Genomic DNA, 21,974 nt, shown 5'->3' with positions numbered 1-21,974 from the left:
CACCGTTGAACATTGTTCCTCATCCGCTTTACAAAAAATAAACTATCATCCGCAAACAACAGATGAGAAATAGGAGGAGAATCTCGGGCAATCTTGACTCCCGATATTTTTTCCTCCCTCTCTGCCTTTTTTATATTAGCTATCAACACCTCAGTACAAAGAATAAACAGATAAGGGGATAAAGGATCCCCCTGTCGCAGTCCCTGTTTTGGCAGTATGGAGCCACGTGGTTGACCATTAAGCAACACTTGATAGGAAACCGAACTCACACACCACATTATCCAAGAAATCCATCTGGAATCGAAACCTAGCCTTAAAAAATCCCATTCAACTCGGTCATAGGCCTTGCTCATATCCGTTTTGAAAGCCAAAAATTCCGAACTACACATCCTATTGGTCTGTAACCCACGGAACATCTCTTGTGCCACCAGAATATTATCTGTAATTAACCGTCCAGAAACAAAGGCCGATTGTGTTTCAGAAATAATCGAGGGCAAGATCTTTTTTAACCGGAAACAAAGAATCTTTGATATTATTTTATAACTCACATTACACAAACTAATAGGACTGAACTCTGCCATTCTTTTAGGCACTTCAACCTTTGGGATCAGACAAATATTAGTTTCATTAATTCTTGGATCAAACTGTCAAGTCCGAAAGAAATCTCTAACTACAACAACCAGATCCCCTTTAAGATTCGCCCAAAACCTCTAAAAGAAAAGTGCGGTCATCCCATCCGGTCCCGGGGTTTTCTCCGGGTGCATCGCAAATAAGGCCTTACGAACTTTCATCTCCGATATATCCTTAGTTAGCTCCCTATTCATACGCTCGGTAACAAAAGGATTGACCGCTTGTACCATCTCTGAAATACCACAAACATCCGATTGGTCAAAAAGCTTATTAAAGTAATCTGACGCAATCCTCTCCATACCCTCAGTCGATTCAACCCAAACATCCTCTGAATCAAACAGCCCCACAATCTTATTCCTAGCTCTCCTCTGTTTAGTAGAAGCATGGAAGAAACTCGTATTCTTATCCCCAACCCGCAACCAAAATTTCCTACTTTTCTGTTGCCAATACAATTCCTCATCATGGTAGGCATCCTTTAGCTTCTTCTCAATAATAAAGATTTCCGCTTGCGAAATAGCATCATCTTTTTTAGCATCCTCTAAAGCCGTCTTTAGGGAAGATATAAGAGTGTTACTATTCGGAACATTCTGCTTCCTCCACCATGAAATAGAATTCCTACAATTTTTAATTTTATCCACAAACACCAGTGTTCTGAAATTTCTAGTACGATTCCACCCCGATTCCACGGCTCCGGAAAACCCCTCTTTCCCCATCCACCGCTTATCAAAACAAAATTGACGAAAACGCCGAACCCTAGATTTCGCACAAGAGGCTAATATAGGGCGATGATCCGAACCTATCATTTCCAGATAATCTACTCGCGAACAAGGGAACAGTGCATGCCAATCTTCATTCCCTAGAGCGCGATCCAACCTACAACGGACCACCTGGTTATTGCAACGATTACCTCGCCAAGAAAGAAAATCCCCATAACACGGGAATTCTAACATTCCACACTCTCGAATCATCGAAATAAACGGAAGGAAGGAAGAAACCGATCTTAACGCACCTCCCGAATTTTCATGATTACCAATTGATTCATTAAAATCACCTATCATAAACCAAGGATCCTGCCGAACAGCACCAATTTCTATTAATTTGTCCCAAACCACCTGTCTACACCCCGGCACAGGATCACCATAAACGAAAGAAATAAAAAAGATTTGAGACCCCAAAAAAGCTTGAACATCTATTAACCGGTCACAAGCAGAAATAACTTCAAGTTTTATATTATTGTTATAGAAAATAGCCAAACCACCGCTAGACCCACAGGGTTCGACCGTATACAAATGATGATAACGGAAATTATTCTGAAACTTTTTTAAATAAGAAAAACATCTTTTTGTTTCTGATAAAAATAAAATATCCGGTTTATTCTGCTTCCATAAATCCTTCAGATAGTTCTCTGTCAGATCTGCACCAATGCACTGACAGTTCCAACTCAAGATCTTCACGTTTGAGCCGGCGGTTTCGGGAGAGCCACCATCCCTTTCTTCTGTTTGCGGGTTCCTCCTCCCTTGCTGCCACCCTCTGACTTTTGTTGAGTTGTCCGGACAATACCTGTATTCTTACCAGCGTCACCTGCAGATTTCAACAACAGAGCTTTAGCTAATAGCCGTTTACCCGGCGAAGCAATAGCTACAACAAGTCTTTTATTCCCCTTAGCACCACTAGAACCAGAAAAACTAACTTTCTTAGCCTTAATGACCTCAATATTTCCCAACTTAAAAGCTTTCATAGCCTTATTAACCTGCCCCAAATCATCAACGAGATAAGAAGAGTTAGAGATAGTACCTTGTGGAGCATTGTTCTCGGTATCTAACATACCCTTCTCCTTATCCGACTGAACACCATCGTCATCAGCACCAGTATCCTCTTCATGTTCCGAAGCCTCACCCTCATGATATTCCCCATCTTCGAGTAAGTCATCAGAACTCACTGAAAACCCAGCCTCATTGTCTCCACCATTCGTCCCCTTAACTTCCTCCATTAGAGAATCCTCATCCCGATCCACCAAATCATTAACTGAAGGGATGACCGGCTCATGAACAACAGCAGCCTGCAAATCAAGCTTCTGCTTCGCCTGATACAAAGGTTTTGGCCAAGAAGGGCCATTCCCCTTTCTAGTAGGATGCGAACGGGACTGTTGAACCAAGAAAGTACCAGCACCCTCCCTAGACTCTGCATTTCTCCCATAACCCCTCTGATTTCCAAAATCTCCCTGATTCTTTGCCTAAAATCTAAGCCCATTCTTTGAGCTTTCACCATTACGCCCCAGCTGTTGATCTCTGTCACGATAAGACTCTGAATTAAAATCCAGAGAACGTTTAGCAAACTTCCTTGGTTTCTCCCAACCAACCTCAAAATGTTGAACCTTCGGTTTGAGCAAGGGTTGATTCCACAAACCTCCCCTCCTATCATCGACTTCCCCCTGACCCCGACCCCCCTCACTTTTACTTACCTCTGGACATACCTTAACATCATGAGTTAACCTCAAGCAATGGTTACAGTAGCCAAGCAACTTCTCATACTCTAACGAGGCCACCACCTCATCACCAGTATTAAAAGGGACCAGTAGATGAAAAATGAGAGGATTAAACCCATTGATCGTGACAAGTAAACTACCAGTTTCCTCATCTACCTCTCGAAGAATCCCAACCTTCTTCCCAATTGCTTGAAGGGTTGCAACCTCCCAAAAATGCATTGGTATCCCCGAGGCTTTAACCCAAAAAGTAATGGCTGAAGGATAAGTATCAGAAATAATAGGCTCCCAACGAACCAACGACAACATCCAGTTATCAAAGTGATAAGGACCATTCCTTAGCACTCCTTGGAGATCATCCTCTGTCTCAAAATTGAACTGGAAAGTGTCCCGACCCAAGTCAGCACCTTCAACCCTCTCCTCGAGCTTCTAGATCTTTGGCAAATTCGCGACCAGGGATTCCATTCGCTGGACCGTTGGATTCATCAATCTCCCAATGAGAGTGAGAGAAAATTGTTGGATACGATGTGCCATCACGGAATCTGAAATTTTAACCGTTTCTGTTTGAACCAAGGCAGCTTTACCTTTGTTGAAATTCAGTTGAGCCATGATAACCCTGCCAATAACCGAAACACGATGAAACCCTTGAGACAGAATTGAAGAACTCAAAGATAACAACGTAAAAACAAAGGAAACTCGAGAGGAAATTGCTTCTCCGAGATTGAATGAAAAAAGCGAGATGAATGGATTATTATCAAACTTATAATATTGATTTACTTTGATCTTTCTAATAAATCTAGGTAAATGAATGGATTATTATCAAACTTATACTCTAGCAAATGGACACATGTCCTATTAATAATATAATTATTTTGGGTTTTGATATACAATGCAAACAGCAAAACGTATTCAAAGTGAAAGCATTATTGTTTTAAAGAAAAATTAGTAACATAAATATATTTAACTTATTATGTTGGTATTATTTTATAATTATTATGCCATTAATAATTAGTTACACAAGTGTATCCCATGATTTGAATATTTAATATCATATTTAATATGATAATAAAGCCTGCAAAACTAACTTTCGCAAATGAACCACATCCATACACCGACGTACGTAGACCAGTAAAATGTTATAATTTAAATCCATATATTGTCTACTTATATATTAAAACATAATAAAAACTCAAAAAGCTAAACATTTAAAATTTATGATACCATTATTAATGCAATATATTAGATTCATTGTTAATACGGTAACAAATCTAAGATGGTTTAACAAATACATAAGCTCATTACCCAATATAACAAATTCATTTTTACATATATTTTTAATATAAAAAGGTAAATTAACAAAAAAAAAAGTAAAATCTATGTAAAATATAAATAAAACATAAGTAAAATTTTTTGATGTACACAAAACTAAAACAATAATAACATGTTAACAATGATTATGTAACAACCCAGTTAATTTAATGTACCTTCACAATCTTGTGTCCTCACTCCTCAGTGCGTAAAGATCTGTATTAGCAAGTCGAACAAACAAGAGTAGAGGTGCCCTCAAAGCCATCTTTTTAATTTGATACAGTATAAGTTATTGAAATGAAGCAAAAGAATATGTATAGCTAGAGGTAGAACTATGAAACTGTGAAAACATGAGGCTGATATTTTATAGCTGTAGAATTTGTTTGTTTGGTCTTTTTTCTTAATCACTTCACAACTTTTTTAATCTAGTAAAAACGTGTAGTGGAAGTATCACGGAATATATAAGTCTGGCAATGCTAGCTGTGTAATTCATTACTTTATTAATACTCTTTGTCGTCTAATTAAATTTTATTTTCCCTATGAAAAAAACATTCCAAAACCAAAATTGATAAAGGTAATTTTATGTTCTTGTTCAGAAGCAAAAAAAAGAAGGGGAACAACGTGTTGAGATAAATGTAAGATAATAACTAATAAATAATATATAATGCACAATATAAAAGATATATATACATTGTATATATGTAATTATGTAGTACCCAAACAAAATGTAAAGCCAGATATTTTTTTTCTTTTTCTAAAGACATAGTAAGTATGCACATAAGAAATATGTACAGTATATCCACATAACGCATGCATCACTACAAGAACGGACGGGTATTTTAAGTCAGTCCTTCAACAGACGTAAAATGTTAGAATAGGACGGGTATTAACATCAATTAATTAACCGACGTAATATTTTATTTTCTAAAAGTTTTTAATTTGTGAATGAATTAGTTTCCAGAAAACGAATCACAAATTCTTCATCGATTTTATTAATTTCGATTTGAAAATTTTTCTGCAACTCCACAAGAGATTTATAAGGTTTGAATTTCTTAAAATTTGTTGTGTTATTGACGAAACATGTCGATTCTAATAATGATTACGACTTTTGGTTGAAAGATTTGTGAAGATATTTAGAACCAATTTTTCAGCTGTGGTGAATCTCAAATTTAAAAGAAATTTAAGGTACCATTCACTTGTTTTTACATCTAGATTGAGTGTTGAGCTTTTTTTGGTTCGATTTAGCTGCTACTTCGTTTCTTATATGTTCCCGTTTGATACTCGTGTTCAATGGAAAGTGAAAAATGTGAGAAATATGAGCCGATTCGCTTGATTTTAGCAAGCATTCTAAAATTCAGGTCAAGGATAAAATGGATTTGTGAATTATGTTTTGGTTGCTTGCTGTATTCCCAATTTGATGCTCAGCAGAATCTAGGGTTAAAAGCTTTGAAGATGATTGATGCTGTTTCGAGTTGTTTTAGTAAGCCTAAGATTCAATTAGCTCAGTTTTGTTATTTATGATTTACAGTTTTTAATTTTGTAGAATGGTGAGAATCGATGTTGAAACTTGCACTTTTGTGTGGTGATGAATGATGAATGATGATAGAGATGATGGATGATGAACATGTGGAGTGCATGGAATCAATTACCCTTATGTAGTTGTAGCATAAAGGATGTTAAACCATAATGAGTGTGATGCAAGCAATCAGGATATGAACACTTATTTAAGTTAAGCCAAATATGATGAATGTTTTTGACTAACAACCTAATGACAATAATCAAATGCAGAATGTAAAAACTACTAAGACAAGATACTAAATGCAAGGTAAACAGTATGATCAAAGCAGTAATGAAACTAACAAGAACAAGTACTAAACTAATGCAAGACAAGTGATGAAACATGATCAAACATAAACTAAATGAATGCAACAAGAAATGAAATGAATGCAACAGTAATGAAATAGGAATGATGAAATAAGAAGGTTGCAGGACATAAACAACAAACTCTGGAATGAGCTCGAGCAAGCACTCGATTGGATGCTTGATCGAGTGGGTGGTCGAGTGAACAAATACGAGAAACAAAGCCAACCAAACAAAACAGAGCAAAACAAAAGCAAATCAAACAACAAGCAAATAATAGGATTTAAACAGAGAAATCAATAGACAAAAAGGTCCTAAGGATGGATTCATGGGCTGGACTTGGATTATGGTTATCTAAACTGGTCAACAAACCTCATTCAAACATGAGCTATCTCTAGACAATGATCTTTTAATACCTTGCTAATCCACTCTCATGGCAATAACAATCAAGCTTAGATACTCCTAGACCTAGCTCTCACTAGCTAAGAACATATAAAAGCAGGCAATAAACAACCAGATCATTAATGTCAAAAATCAAACAAAACATCTAATCTCTTAGCATGCTTAATGATAATCTCTAGATCTAGCCTTATCTAGCAACTTAGACATTGGTGTGATGCTAAGGAGCTTAAGATCTAGCCTTACCCTCTCAGTATAAGAATAGCATAGAGTATATCTAGTCTAGAAGAGATCTATAAACAAACAAGCTTGACCAATCTCAACAACCACAACCTTTATCCAGCCTAACCCATCCTTAAGATCCTAGCACACTACTCACAATCACTAAACATGATGAACAAAATCATAAACCCATAAATCAATGAAACTTGCATGATTAGATAGATGAGATAGAGACCTACAATATTGAAGAAGAAATCAAACTCAAATTCTCAAGACTTAGAAAGTTATTGAACCAACAAGTATCAAAGATTTCTACAAAAGTGGCTAAAAATCTAGAACAAAGAAAGCAAAAAGTAAATAAATCCCACAAGGGTAAAAACTAGGTTTAGATATTGTTTCTGACTCTCTCTCACTCAGTCTGACTTATGGGCGGTCATGAGGTACAAGGGACTTATATAGAAAAGTGGGGAAGCCTAAATCTGCTAGCAGACAAAATAGGAAGGCGGGTCGGTCAACTCGACCATGTGCTCGGTCGAGTGCTTGGTTGAGTTGACCTCTCTTCTGCTTCTTCCATCCGGTCGAGTCCTTCTCCGCACACGGTCGAGTCCTTCTCTGCACACGGTCGAGTGTCTGGTCGAGTGGGCAGTCGAGTGAACTTTCGGATCCTGATTCTTCAGCTCTAGCTCCCTTGTTTTCTTCATTGATAGCTCCAATCCTCTTCAGCATTCCTTCCATACTCCTTAGGATCCAAAATCACCTGTTTATACAAGAAACTATGCAAATGCAATGCAAACCTACTCTAATGCATAAACAGTCCTAAAGCTATACAATAATGGCCAAACTAGATAGTAAATCATGCAAAAGATGTAAATATACTAAGGGAAAACAAGGTAAACTATATGAACATCAACACCCCCAAACTTAGTCTTTGCTTGCCCTCAAGCAAATAAAACATAAGAAGGTAGGTGAGGTTTGAAAATGGGATCTCAGCTCCTAAAGCTTGCTAATAAACCAACTAGAATCAATGTCCAAGTTACTAGTACTATGATGCAAGTTGAATGAGCTGAAATTAAAGATTTTAGACAAGCCTATCACAACCTTAACTGATTCAAGCCTTGGACATCCACATGCATTCAAATCAACCATTTCCTTTAACATTCATTAATCAAGAACATGAATCAATCTTATGCAATGCTTAAACTCATTTGGCTTGGAGATAAAGATTTAGAGACAATGATGGTCTCTCTTTAGAGTGGGGCTTATCAATATCAAGGTTCTCTCATAAAAATGGATTGAGCTTGAGAAGAAGGCTAAAGGTAAGAACACTTAGATACATACAAGAACAAAACCTTGTCTATCCAAAGGTACCCAAAGTATTTATCCTAGCATTCTAATCCCAAATTGTCCTAGTTCTACCTTTTATCTTCTTCACTTCTCTTTTACCCTTTTCTCTTTTGTTTCTAAGCCTTAGGAGATGTTTCTTATTTGATATTTCTAGTGGAATAGGGGTTTCTTTCTTATTTGCTATGGTTCTCTCTTCTTCTTAATCTTAAGACATAAAAGCATTTTGCTAGACTCTTCTTTTCTTTGACTAGAACTATCTTCAACAATTTCACACTTCCCATCCTTTCACTAGAGCTAAAATTTATTAAACACATTCCCCTCCTAAAGACTCTAACCTTTTCTTTATCTTTTTTTTTTCTTTTCTTTTCAAAACAACCAAGTCCCAAACCCAACAATTGACCACCTAGTCCTATCTAGTTTGAAAATTGCAAACTAGAACTACACAAGGCTTTACTCTTGTCAGCTCAAACCTAACACTTTCTACTAAGCTGGATCCATGAAGGCAAAACTCACACAAGAATTAACATGGCTTGAAAGAAGGGTTGGTTAAGGGTGGGGGAAACTGATTTTTATGATGAATCAGCTACTTGGATCATCAAGAGTGATAAAAAGGAGAAATATGATCCAAATATGTATATCGTATCCATGAGTTTAAAGCAATGCACAAATTGATAATTAAAAGTCAATATTAGGTTCTTATAAATAGGAAATGACATCAAATCATAACATGCTTCAAATTAGACCATAATGCAGTTTAGGAATTCAAGGCTTGGTTCAATCTTATGCTTCTAACCACTCAAATAGTATCAAAATACTATTAACTTGGGCATTGATCCTAGTTTAGTGAATCTAAGCAAGCTAACAAGGCAAAACTCATCATAGATCCCTAATGCAAAAATATAAAACAGTCCTATATGAAACATGCTAAACAAGATCCTAATATGCAATGCAAACTACATGAACACTCTTTCTTTTTATAAAGATTTTTGCAAAAATTTTCAATTTTTTTTTGTTTTTTTTCTATGCCTTAGATGCAATGCAAATATAAACATGATTATGCTAAAATGTGAAATAAGAAAACAAAAAACAACATCAAATACTATCTCAAATCCTCCCCAAACTTAAATTACACAGTCCACTGTGTAAGAGAAATTTGTAAGAGGATTCAAGACTAAAAACAAAACAAAACTAGAGATGCAATGGTATGTACAAAGGTAAGGTGATGGTGGTACCTCATGGATTGTGGAAGAAACTGTCCACATCCTCATTCATGTTCTCATAAGTGTAGTTGGGGTCTTGCTGCTGGCTTGGAGGTGGAGAAGGAGGCAACTCGACGATGGTCATCGATTGGTACTCGGTCGAGTGCTTGGTCGAGTGGACTGGTCGAGTTGGTGCAGGAGGGAAAAATTGTTGGCCTTGCTGCTGGTAGAATTGCTGCAAAAGGACTGGATCCATGAAGTATTGGGGTGGGAAAGGAGGGTAACCTGGATAGCCTGGATAGCCTGTTGGAGCTGGGAAACCATAAGGAGGTCTGGGCAGGTACTCGGCCGAGTGCATCGGAGGTACTCGGTCGAGTGGGTGCTCGAGTGATCCGGTCGAGTGCCTTGAAAATTGTTGTTCTGGGTGACTTGAACCTCTCCTCCTCTGAATTGGCTCATGCATTGAAGCTCTAGCTGGTACCACTGAGTTTTCAGCTCTGGACAGTGCTCTAGTTGAGCTACTCCTCTTCAAAGGGCTAGATGGGCTTGGTGATGGGTTTCCACTCTTCAGTTCAGCAATTTCCTTCTTTAAACCCTTGATGGACTTAGTCATTCTTCCCACCTTCTTCTTCAGCTTGTCAAAGTTCTTCCCATGCCACTTGCTCCACTTTTGTAGAAGTGTCAACCTCTTGCTAATCTCTCTTACTCCCCTACTATCTCTTGGGCTTGGCTCATAATCTTCAAAATAAAATTGCTCTTTCCCATCAGCCATTTCCATATACCCAGCTTGATCTATTCTTGCCTGAGCTGTCCCATCAAACAAAAATTCAGTAGCTGGCCAAAAATCAATGTTTAGCCTTTCACTTATGGTGGTGAGAGCCTTATTGGGTAGAACAAGTTGAGCTTTCCCTAGTGTAGGATGCTCAAAGTTGAAGAGGTGCTTCCCATGGTGCATCTCCTTGGCTAGTATGAGAATGGAGGTGAGGTAGTTGGTGTCAATCCATCTTAGCATGACCTTCTCTCCTTTAAGTGGTACCTTGGCAGCTAGTAGCATTGGAGTGATGATGCCTCTAATGGTTAGAGCTCCCATTGAGCCTCTATTGTGCAGCTTGCTCACCCAACTTCTATAATAGATCAATTGGTCAATGAGGACCATAGCAAGATCAGTCTCCACACTGCTCCCAAGGATAATGGTTCCATCTCTTGCTTGAAGGATGATGCCATTAAGTGCCACATCAATCATCTTGAGCTCACCCTCATTCAAATTACCAGTCTCCTTTCTACAAAAGAAAGTGTTTGCTAAGGCCTTGTGGAAGTACCTTAGGACTGGGCTCCTTATCTTTGAGCTCTTGGACTTGGAGGATGAGTAGATGTTGCTATCTCCAATATTTCCCAAACAACAAAGAGCTCTTCTCTTGGTATAACCATACTCCTTTCTCTACCAACTTCAAATCCAAATATGTTGGCTATCTTCTTGAGTGAAAGCTCATATTTCTTTCCCTTGATGGTGAAGTCACGAGAACCAGCTCCCAACTCTTTATCCATCTTTGGAAAGAAGTGAAGCTTGACAGTGGCTAAGAACTCACAGCTCTCTTCCCTATACCCTTCCATGCACAATCCCATGAACTTGCTTAGATTGCACTTCCCAAAGAGAGAATCTACATCTTCATCAATCTCCAGCTTCTCCATGGTCTCCTTGTGTGGGTATCTAGTGCCTTGAAAGTTCATCCTCATGAAAGCTTCTTCTTCTTCTTCTTCTTCTTTAACCTCTTTTTGTTGAACCTCAGCTGCTGGCCTCTTCCTCTTTTCTTTTTTTCTCTTTATATGCTCTTCAAGAGTGTATTCCATCTCCTCTTCACTTTCAGTTTGCTCAGGATCCTCCTCAACTGGCTGATGTTTCTTACTCGCTATGCCACTCGACCGCCTACTCGAACCAGCACTCGGTCTTTATCCTGCTCGAGTAGGTGGTCGAGTGCTTCCACCAACTTCTTTTCTTGATGCAAGCTGAGCATCACGTCGATCCAAGGAGCGATCAGCAGCTTGTTGAGATGCTCTTGTAGACCTTGAAGACATTTTGAAATAGAACTGAAAGGAATGGACTCAAAGCTTAATGTTAATAGGTTAGTGACCCAAAAACCAAAAGAACTAAGCTTTGAGCAAGAAGATGAACTTGAAAGAGATTTTAAGCAAGAATTTGATTGTTTTAAGCAAATGAGAGAGTGTGAGAAGCATATGATCGAGTTTAGCTCCTTATAAAGAGGCTAAAGGGACAAAGTGATGTGTCTGCATTTTATAGGGTTTTAACTATAGTTTTTCGGATTGTTTTGAGTCTTTTCTTAGGTCCAAATGTGCTTTTAGAGTCTTTTTAGTCTTGTGTGAGTCTTTACAGGTTCTAGGTGACTTTGGAAGGAATCTGAGCGTTTTGGGGATGGAAATACGCATCTGGAGCTTAATTGGTTGAAGTCTGATCGAGCTAGAAGGCAGATGAAGTAAGAGCAGAAATTCATTCCGGATCGACTGATCCTTTTGGGATCGACCAGTCCCCGTCCCCGACGCAATCTTTCCTTTTCTGGTTTAAACCGACTTTTTAGGGATTTATTTTACTATTTAACCATGGGGCTCGACCCCTAGAAAGATAACTTTTACTCTACGCCGTTTTTGAGCACTTGTAAGCCTATGAGAAGATCTCTAATCCTTTCTAACCTTTTGGAGAAGAATTCTGAACCCTATTATCTCTTTTTGCAATTCAAACATGTTTTCTTCATATTTGATTTGTGATTGTTTCTGTTCGATGTCTGAGTAGTCTCTCTGTTGGGTTTCGGGTTTCAAAAGGGGGTTTTATGATTTATTGATTTAGGTTGTTAGATTTGGGATAGATCGCTTGTGTTCTTCATCTATTGTTGTTCTTATTGCTTAAACTAGATTAGCTACCTAGTTTATGATCTTAAGTTTAATTCGTCTAGGCATCAAAAGTGTTGTTGAATTACTTGAAAGAACATAGGTGAGCAAGGTGATCCTCAGCCAACCAACAGTTGAAGTTGGGGCACCTTGTGAACAAATCAAACTTGAACTTATTGCTTGCTAGGATTGTTTAGATTCAAACGACGGTTTAGGATTCATTCAATTCCTTGCATAGAAAACTAATGCTGCGACAGTAGGTTAGTTTTATATTTGAGATTTGAGTTCAAGAGCGGTTCCTAAAGCTATCCTAATCCATCACCCAATTTCGTGATCATAACCCTTGATTGATTCCCTGCGCCCAATACTTTCTCTTAAATTTACAAACTCTTATTTATTTTCTGTTTTAATTCTGTTACTTGCAAAACAAACTTCCTCTTTGCTTTAGCTATACTCGGTCTATATAATTTCATAGTGTATCGTTTGGTCTCTGTGGATTCGATCCTGAAGTGCTACGACGACACCACTAGATCATGGTTGAGTGTGCTTTGGGTTATTGATTTAACTCTAGATCAATTTGGCGCCGTTGCCGGGGACCAAAAACGTTGCCTTTGAAATTTTAGATTCACATTTAGCCTAAGGTTTCTTTATTTTTAGTTACTAACGAGTTCTTGCAACTTTATTTCTTGGTTTCAGGTGTATGCATACAAGGAGCAGCAAGAGAACTGATCTGCGCATACTAGGGAACAAGGAATTAGCACAGCTCGAACGCGAGAACCGGAAAGCAAAATCACAGACCAATTCTATGGCTGACGGAGAGAACACAGGGGCTAATCCGCCCAACCCTCAGCTTGGCATCATCCAACAACAGCAGAGGCAGAACCAGCAAGAGCAAGCCGAGCTGAACCCACCTCCGAGGCAAGCCACCTTGAGGGATGAAGATGCTCAGAATAGGCTTTTTGCGAATCGATCTGCGATTCAACCTCCCGCCCCTGGACGGCAAGACTATGAGATTAAACATAGTCTAATCAATCTGGTTCAGAACCGCGTGTTCCATGGCTTGCCATCGGAAAGTCCTCTAGATCACATCGAGGCCTTTGAGAGGCTGACCAGTACGACGAGGTCCAATGGTGTACCCTATGACTATCTAATGCTGACTCTATTCCAGTTCTCTTTGGCGGATAAAGCACTTAGATGGCTGAACTTGTTGGATGCTGGATCACTCACCACTTGGGCGCAATGTAGAGCTGCTTTCTTGAATCACTTCTACACCAAGTCACGCTCAGCCAAGCTGCGAAGCAAGATCACTACATTCTCGCAAGGAGGCATGAAGTCATTTTGTGAAGCATGGGAAAGGTTCAAGGAGTATCTTCGAGATTGCCCTCACCACGGTTACACTCAAGAGAATCTGATGAACATCTTCTATGGGGGCATCGAGCAGAAGTACCAGATGACATTGGACACGGCTAGAAAGGGAGACTTCTCCACCAACACTGCGAATGAAGCCAATGCACTGATTGAGAATCTTGCAGCCAGCAACAGCAACCACGGCACAGACTATGACCGCACGGTTAGGGTGAATTCCGTAGAGACTGATGCTATTAAGGATCTCACAGCCAAGGTGAATCTCTTGCTGAAAAGGGATCACCAGAGTGTCAACTTGTGCGTTGAACAAGCTGGAGGATATGCAGATTTTGGAGCTGAGACATACCAAGAGGGTACGGAGGAAGTAAATTATATGGGAGGACAAGGGAATTTCCAAAATCAAGGTTTTAACCAGAATTTTAGGAATCATCCTAATCTGTCCTACAGGAGCAATAACGTCGAGAATCCTCAGGATCAGGTCTACCCACCGCGACCTCAGCAGAACAACTTTGCACAGAGCTTCCAGAACAAGGGTACAGGTTTTGGAGGATCGAATTTCCAACAAAAACCTCAAGTCAACAACGTCGCGCAAGGGTATCAACCGGTTGCACCGCAGGCAACAGTCTCACAGGAGAGCAAACTGGAACAGATGATGCATGCTCTGATGGAGAACCAGAAGAAAAATGCAACTGAGGTGACTGTCAAGATCGACAACATGTATTCTGAGCTGAATGGGAGAATCGAATCGTTAAACTCTCACATGAGAGTGTTGGAAAACCAAGTGGCACAATCCGCAGCTAGAGTCAAGGCACCTCCAGGGACACTTCCGGGGAAGAACGAGGCTAATCCAAAAGAATACGTGAATGTTGTCACCCTTCGAAGCGGCAAGGAGCTTCCGGAACCACAACAGAAACCAGGGAACGACCGATCCAGCGATTGGACTGACCAGTCTAAAACACAGGATCAGGAAGGCATCCATGACGAAGCTCTCAACGACATTCCTGATGATGTTGTTAAACATGGATCAACAGTTCATGAAGAAAAGCAACCCAGAGGATCGCAGCAACCCTACGCACCCAGACTATCTTTCCCTACTTGCCGCAAATCAAAAATTCAGGAGCGAGAATATGAGAAGCTGAAGTCAGTAGTAGGGGAGCTTTAGGTTAGACTCCCTTTCATCGAAGCAGTAAGGATGGTTCCAGCTCTTAAGAAGTATATGAAGGAAATTCTAACCGACAAACTCAGTTTGGAGAAAGGAGTGATGTACCTCACACAAGAGTGCAGTTCTATGCTCCAAATTGGAATGCCTGAAAAATGTGGGGATCCGGGACCGTTTACCTTGCCTTGCACGATAGGAGATCTCAAGTTCAGCAAATGCCTTTGCGACCTGGGAGCGAGCGTGAGCCTTATGCCACTCAGTGTTGCAACGCGACTTGGCCTCTACACTTTCAAACCGATCCAAGTCACCCTCGTCCTTGCTGATCGTTCCACTCGACGCCCAGAAGGAGTGTTGGAGAACCTACCAGTGCAAATTGGGAACTGCTACATTCCTACCGATTTCATAGTTCTGAAGCTTGACGAGGAATCCCAAGAACCGATCCTACTTGGAAGACCTTTCTTGGCCACGGCTGGTGCGATGATAAACGTCAAGGAGGGGAAGATCGATTTACACATGGATGATATGATTTTGAGATTCAATTTGGAGAAAGCAGCTAAGAAACCTACGATTGATGGTCAAACCTTCTGGGTTGATACAATAGGCGAAATAGCTGATGAGATCTATGATGAAGTGTGTACAAGTGATCATCTGGCTGTAGCACTCACCAAGACGGAACCAGAGCTGGGATATCTCTCTGAGGAGACTGAGAGCTTGGCTAGGACACTCGATGCTGCAGCAGTTCTGAAACATGAAGTCCTATTCATCAATATGCAACCTGGACTGACTGATCCGGCAAATGGACTGACCGATCCAACTCCTCCTGTGGAAGCATCCGATAAAGGCGACGGATTGACCATTCCAGGCGACAGATCAGCTGATCCCAAAATTTGCCCTGGGACAAAATCAAATCAGGAGGATTGGAGCGAACTTAAGGCTCCAAAGTTGGACTTAAAGCCACTCCCAGAAGGGCTAAGGTACGCGTATCTCGGACCTAACTCCACATATCCGGTTATCATTAACTCTAACCTGAACAATGTTGAAACCGCACTCTTGCTCTGCGAGTTAAGAAAATATAGGAAGGCTTTGGGCTATTCCTTAGATGACATTTCAGGTATATCACCAGAGCTGTGCTCTCATCGGATTCACCTCGAAGATCCATCTAAGTCCTCCATCGAACACCAAAGGAGGCTAAATCCTAACCTCAAGGAAGTGGTGAAGAAGGAGATCCTCAAACTGTTGGGAGCCGGAGTTATTTTCCCAATCTCCGACAGCACTTGGGTGAGCCCAGTCCATGTAGTGCCGAAGAAAGGAGGGGTGACAGTAGTTGCAAATGAGAAAAACGAGTTGATCCCCACCACGACAGTAACAGGGCATCGCATGTGTATCGACTACCGCAAGCTCAATGCAGCCACAAGAAAGGACCACTTCCCTCTTCCATTCATTGACCAAATGCTTGAGCGTCTAGCGAACCACCCTTACTACTGCTTCTTGGATGGTTACTCTGGTTTCTTCCAAATTCCGATTCACCCTGATGATCAGGAGAAGACCACTTTCACTTGTCCCTATGGCACATTCGCTTACCGACGAATGCCTTTTGGGTTGTGCAATGCCCCAGCCACCTTCCAGCGCTGCATGATGTTGATCTTCTCCAACTTGATTGAGGAAATTATGGAAGTCTTTATGGATGATTTTTCGGTGTATGGCTCATCCTTCTCCTCCTGTTTATCCAATTTGTGCAAAGTGCTTCAACGCTGTGTGGATAAACACCTTGTGCTGAATTGGGAAAAGTGCCATTTCATGGTCACCAATGGGATTGTTCTTGGCCATCGAATTTCTGTGAGAGGGATAGAAGTCGACAAAGCCAAGATAGAGCTCATGTCCAGTCTACAACCTCCAAAAACCGTTAAAGACATTCGCAGCTTCCTTGGCCATGCGGGGTTTTATCAGAGGTTCATAAAAGATTTCTCCAATATAGCCAGACCACTCACCCAGCTGCTGTGCAAGGACATCTCTTTTGAGTTTACTGCAGATTGTTTGGAGGCTTTCCTAACAATCAAACAAGCACTGATCTCGGCTCCAATAGTACAACCACCCGATTGGGATCTACCATTCGAAGTTATGTGCGATGCAAGTGATTTTGCTGTGGGAGCGGTTCTGGGACAACGCAAAGATGGTAAGTTGCATGTTGTTTACTACGCTAGCAGGACACTCGATGGAACACAGACCAAGTACGCCACAACAGAAAAGGAATTACTCGCCATAGTCTTTGCCTTTGAAAAATTCAGATCCTATCTGGTTGGATCCAAGGTTATTGTGCACACAGATCACGCCGCACTGCGTTACTTGTTAACTAAGAAGGATGCTAAACCACGATTGCTGCGATGGATACTACTACTGCAGGAGTTCGATCTTGAGATAAGGGACAAGAAGGGGATTGAGAATGGGGTTGCGGACCACCTTTCTAGGCTAAGAATCGATGAAGAGATCCCCATAGATGACCGACTCCCCGAGGAGAATGTGTATGTGGTTGCAGCCTTCATCGACTGCTACAAGGAGAAAGAAGATGTTAAAGTACTTCAACAAACAGTTAACGATTCGCCATGGTATGCCGATATCGCAAACTATTTGTGTGCAGCAGAAGAACCTTCGAACTTCACTGGATATGCTAAGAAGAAGTTCCTCAGAGATGTGCAACGCTACTTTTGGGATGAGCCTTTTCTTTACAAGCATTGTGCTGACGGCCTCTACAGGAGGTGTGTTCCAGAATCAGAAGTACAAGGAATTCTTTTTCATTGCCACGGTTCTAACTACGCGGGACACTTCGCTACTTTCAAAACCGCGACAAAAGTGCTCCAAGCAGGCCTCTGGTGGCCTACTTTATTCCGAGATGCACACGACTTTGTCTCCCGATGCGACTCTTGCCAACGACGTGGGAACATCAGCAAACGGAACGAGATGCCACAAAACTTTATCTTGGAAATTGAGGTGTTTGACTGTTGGGGAATCGACTTCATGGGGCCTTTTCCACCCTCTTATGGCAATCTCTACATACTTGTTGCAGTGGATTACGTTTCCAAATGGGTTGAAGCTGTCGCAAGTCCTACTAATGATTCGAAGGTGGTCCTCAAGATGTTCAAGCACATAATTTTTCCACGGTTTGGTGTTCCTAGGGTGGTAATAAGCGATGGGGGCACTCACTTTATCAACAAGCTTTTTGCAAACCTTTTGCGAAAACATGGCGTGACACACAAGGTCGCTACCCCTTACCATCCACAGACCAGTGGGCAGGTCGAGATCTCTAATCGAGAAATCAAGAGCATCTTGGAGAAGACAGTCAACTCAACCAGAAAGGATTGGTCCTTAAAACTCAATGAGGCATTATGGGCATATCGGACTGCTTACAAAACACCCATCAGTACCACCCCTTTTCGGCTGGTTTATGGGAAATCATGTCACTTGCCTGTTGAGTTTGAGTATCATTCCTTATGGGCGACCAAGCAGATGAACTTCAACCTCAAGTCCGCAGCAGAAAAACGCCTTATTCAGCTGAATGAGCTTGATGAGATTTGCATGGATGCTTATGAGAACACCAAGATATACAAAGAGAGGACCAAAGCCTTACACGACAAGAAGATTATCCCCAGGGATTTTGCTGCGAACGATTTGGTCCTTCTTTTCAATTCAAGGCTGAAGATATTTCCTGGGAAGCTGCGTTCCCGTTGGTCCGGACCTTTTCGAATCAAGGAAGTCATGCCTTATGGTGCTGTTGTACTTTGGGACCAAGAGGGCAAAGAATTCACTGTCAATGGCCAGTGTCTTAAACCGTACCTAGCGGAGTATGACCCAATTGAGACTTCCCTCCCTCTGGAGGAACCACAAGCTGCTTAAGCAGCAAGAAAAGTCAAGCTCGAGACTATAAACAAGGGCTAATGGGAGGCAACCCAAAGGGTTTGCATTAGCTTACCTTTTTCTCTTTGGTTTTGTTTTTCTTTTCTTAGGAGATTTGCTATTTTTGTATTCTTTACAGAGTTACTCGAGAATCACGTTTGGTAGTGAGTTTGATTTCAGGAACAGGTTCTAAACGCAGAAGATGCGAAACCCTTTTCAAGGAAAGTTCCGTGGTGGTCTGGATCAGCTGATCTAATTCTGGATTGACTGATCCTCGTTCCAGGTAAGTAAAATCGAGGGACGTAAAAAACCAAAGAAAAAAAAAAAAGAGGGGGAAGGAAGAAAATTGGTTTTCGGGTTTATGAACTTAAATTGAACCGGGTTAAACCGGATTCGTGTTCACACCCCATAAAACCGAATTTCTTTTCTTCTTCCTTCCTTCCTCGCCGTCCATAAGCTCGATTTCCCTCTCCTCTCAAATCCTCTCTTGATTGATTCGAATTTTGGGTTTCTTCAACTTGATTTTTCATCCTTTACCCAACCCAATTTTTGTATCAATCATTCAAACAAGGTAAGTGCTTCCTCTCCAAATTTATATTCGATTTCGGCGATTCCAAGACAATGCCTAAACGAAGCCGTAGCGGTAAGGAGACTGCCACTCCTTCCGAAGAACCGCCAACGAGAGTTTGGAGTGATGAGGATACTAAGGGTTGTAAGCTACTTGGACAATGCAAGATGGAGCCGACTCGTTTTGTCGATCGGGAGCTCTTTGAGAAGATGGGTATGCTGTCGGATTTTGATGAGTTGGTGAAAAATTTGGGATTTGGTACTTTCGCTGAGCAAGCATGGGACTTGCATGATCGGCTCGCACGAGAGTTCCTCGCCACTGTGCAAGTCGATTCGCCGGGTGGTTCTGATATGATGGCCGAGCAGTGTTCGATCAGCTTCTTCCTCCTCAGGAAACACTATGTCATCTACATGTTTGATCTATGTGACATCTTTGGTTTCCCCAGAAACACATTATGCACGATGGAGAGGCTCGACAGTAGGACAAAAATTTGGAAGCTTGTTGCTGCTGGGCAATATGCTTCTCGAAGCGCAAGACAGTCTCGCATCCGCAACCCCGTCCTCCGAATCATGGCGAAGTTCCTGAGTAACACAATTTATGCTAGGGCTGAGACTAGCACATTGCAGCTACCTGAGTTGTGGATGTTTTTCCATGGTCTTTGCAGGTTTCTTCACGCTCCGGATTCCCCTTTGTACCAGCAGACTCATGATGTCAACTTTGGTTTCCTGCTATCTAAGGAGTTTGAGCAGGTTCGGAGGAGCATGGCTCATGCTAAGAACAAGAGAGTTCTCATCGGCAGTTTGGTGACCCCTATCATTGAGTATTGCGGTGTTGTTTTACCACCGCACGCTAAGGTGTCACAGCGGAAGTTGCTTGACCTCAAGTACATGTTTACTAGTGAGATTTTGGTGAGACATAACTTCTGCTATCGCTTCCAGACCAAGACCGGTCAGCTTCGTTATATGCTGATCCCTATGCCTTTCGTCACTTCCCTTAGCAAGGTTCAGAATATCGATTTTGATCCTCCTGTTGACATCCTTATGGATATTGACGATGTTCTTTTGGGAGAGGAGCGAGAGCCTGCAGCTCTCCGATCCCGTAGTCGCCCACAACCCGCCGGGGCATCTACCTCTTCACCGCCATCTCAGCCCCTTCCACCGTTTCCTCCTTTCGATGTGAACCAGTTTCTTGCTGCACCACCTAAGGAGCCAGCTCGCACCGAGTTTGAGAGATGGGTCTACGACACTCAGCAGAAGAACAATATGTTACTCACTCGATTGGCTACATGGCTCCAGAGTCTCGCACCACCTCCAGCCGCTCACGTCTATACTGACGACGAGGAGGATGCAGCTACTGAGCCTCTTGGGTCTGACCATTCCGCGACGTCCTCACCATCTCAGTAGTTCTGACCAGTAGCTACCTCTTCCTAGGTTACTCTGTTTTCTTTTCTAGGATTTTTTTTTAATTTTATTTTTATCTTTTGATTTTTATTGTCGGAGGTTCCTTTTCCTCAGCTATACTTTCACACCGGGACGGTATGAAGTAAGTCCGGGGGAGGGATGTCTCCTAGTTACTAATGACGTTTTCTTTGGTTGCTTCTTTTGATTTTCCTTTTATTTGAGTCAGTTTGTCGTGTTTTTAAAAATAAATAAATAAATAAAAAAAAAAAAAACGAAAAAATTGGGAAACTATGATCATTTCTAGGAATCTTTTGCTTTGAACTAACACTCTTATGATTACTTTTGTACCTCTGATTTGGAATGAAGCTTGGAATGAACATGAGCAGTCTCAACACGCCCCAAAAGACACTCGCCAAGGAGAACACTAAGTTGAACCATAAGTTGTCTCTAGCTTTAACAGGACTTAACCGGATTTAATTTCTTACCTTGGGGCTTGGTATACATCGGACAAGACTCCTCCCTTCAAGCCTTACAAGACGTGCATCTCCTCACAAAGTATGCTTCCCCTCTCTCTTCCCTTCAGTACTCAGTAAAAAAAAAGAGAGAAGAAGAAAGAAGAAAAGGATATAGGTAATAAAAGAAGTGAACCGAGGGGTGTGCGTAAACCCGTGCATCTTTCAGAACTCATGGAAACCTGTCCACAAGAAAAGAGCAAAGGATTGATAAAAATAAAATAAAATGATACCCTAGAAAATTAGGGAGAAATCAATCCTTTGGAAGTGAGAAAAGAGAGAGGAAAGGGAGCATGAGAGGAGGTCTTGGGCGATAAAAGGTTGAAGGAGTCAACAGTTCAATGATCGATACTCCCATGGTAAGACCGCACCTTTTTACTAATCTGATGTAGAGAGACAACGATGGGGAGACTGAAGGTTCTCTAAGGCTGTGGAGATCAGAGTAGGGAGTGTTGATTCTAATCATGGGCAGAGTACAGAAAGTAGTTCTCGATTTGATGTTATGAAGAGTGTAGAGAAGAGGTTCCGAAGACTAATGTGAGTTTCCACTTTCAAACCTTTTCTCTGTTCTTAAGTTTCTGTATGTTCTTGCTTGAGGACAAGCAAAGATTCAAGTCCGGGGGAATTGATGTGTCTGCATTTTATAGGGTTTTAACTAGGGAGCTAGGTGACTTTGGAAGGAATCTGAGCGTTTTGGGGATGGAAATATGCATCTAGAGCTTAATTGGTTGACGTCTGAT

At 41.2% G+C, this 21,974-nt stretch overlaps 1 non-coding gene across 1 annotated transcript; it reads right to left on the bottom strand.

The window, feature by feature from the left end:
- Window positions 1–13,630: 13,630 nt before the first annotated feature.
- LOC147938893 (small nucleolar RNA R71) lies at window positions 13,631–13,736 on the bottom strand. The gene has a single exon (XR_015567643.1). It is a non-coding gene; the product is annotated as a small nucleolar RNA R71 (small nucleolar RNA).
- Between the last annotated feature and the right edge of the window lie 8,238 nt (window positions 13,737–21,974).

The sequence above is a fragment of the Camelina sativa genome, chromosome 9 (genome assembly GCF_030686135.1).
Source record: "Camelina sativa cultivar CO46 ecotype springtype chromosome 9, ASM3068613v1".
Taxonomy (NCBI): domain Eukaryota; kingdom Viridiplantae; phylum Streptophyta; class Magnoliopsida; order Brassicales; family Brassicaceae; genus Camelina; species Camelina sativa.
This window is presented reverse-complemented; position numbering and strand designations above follow the sequence as displayed.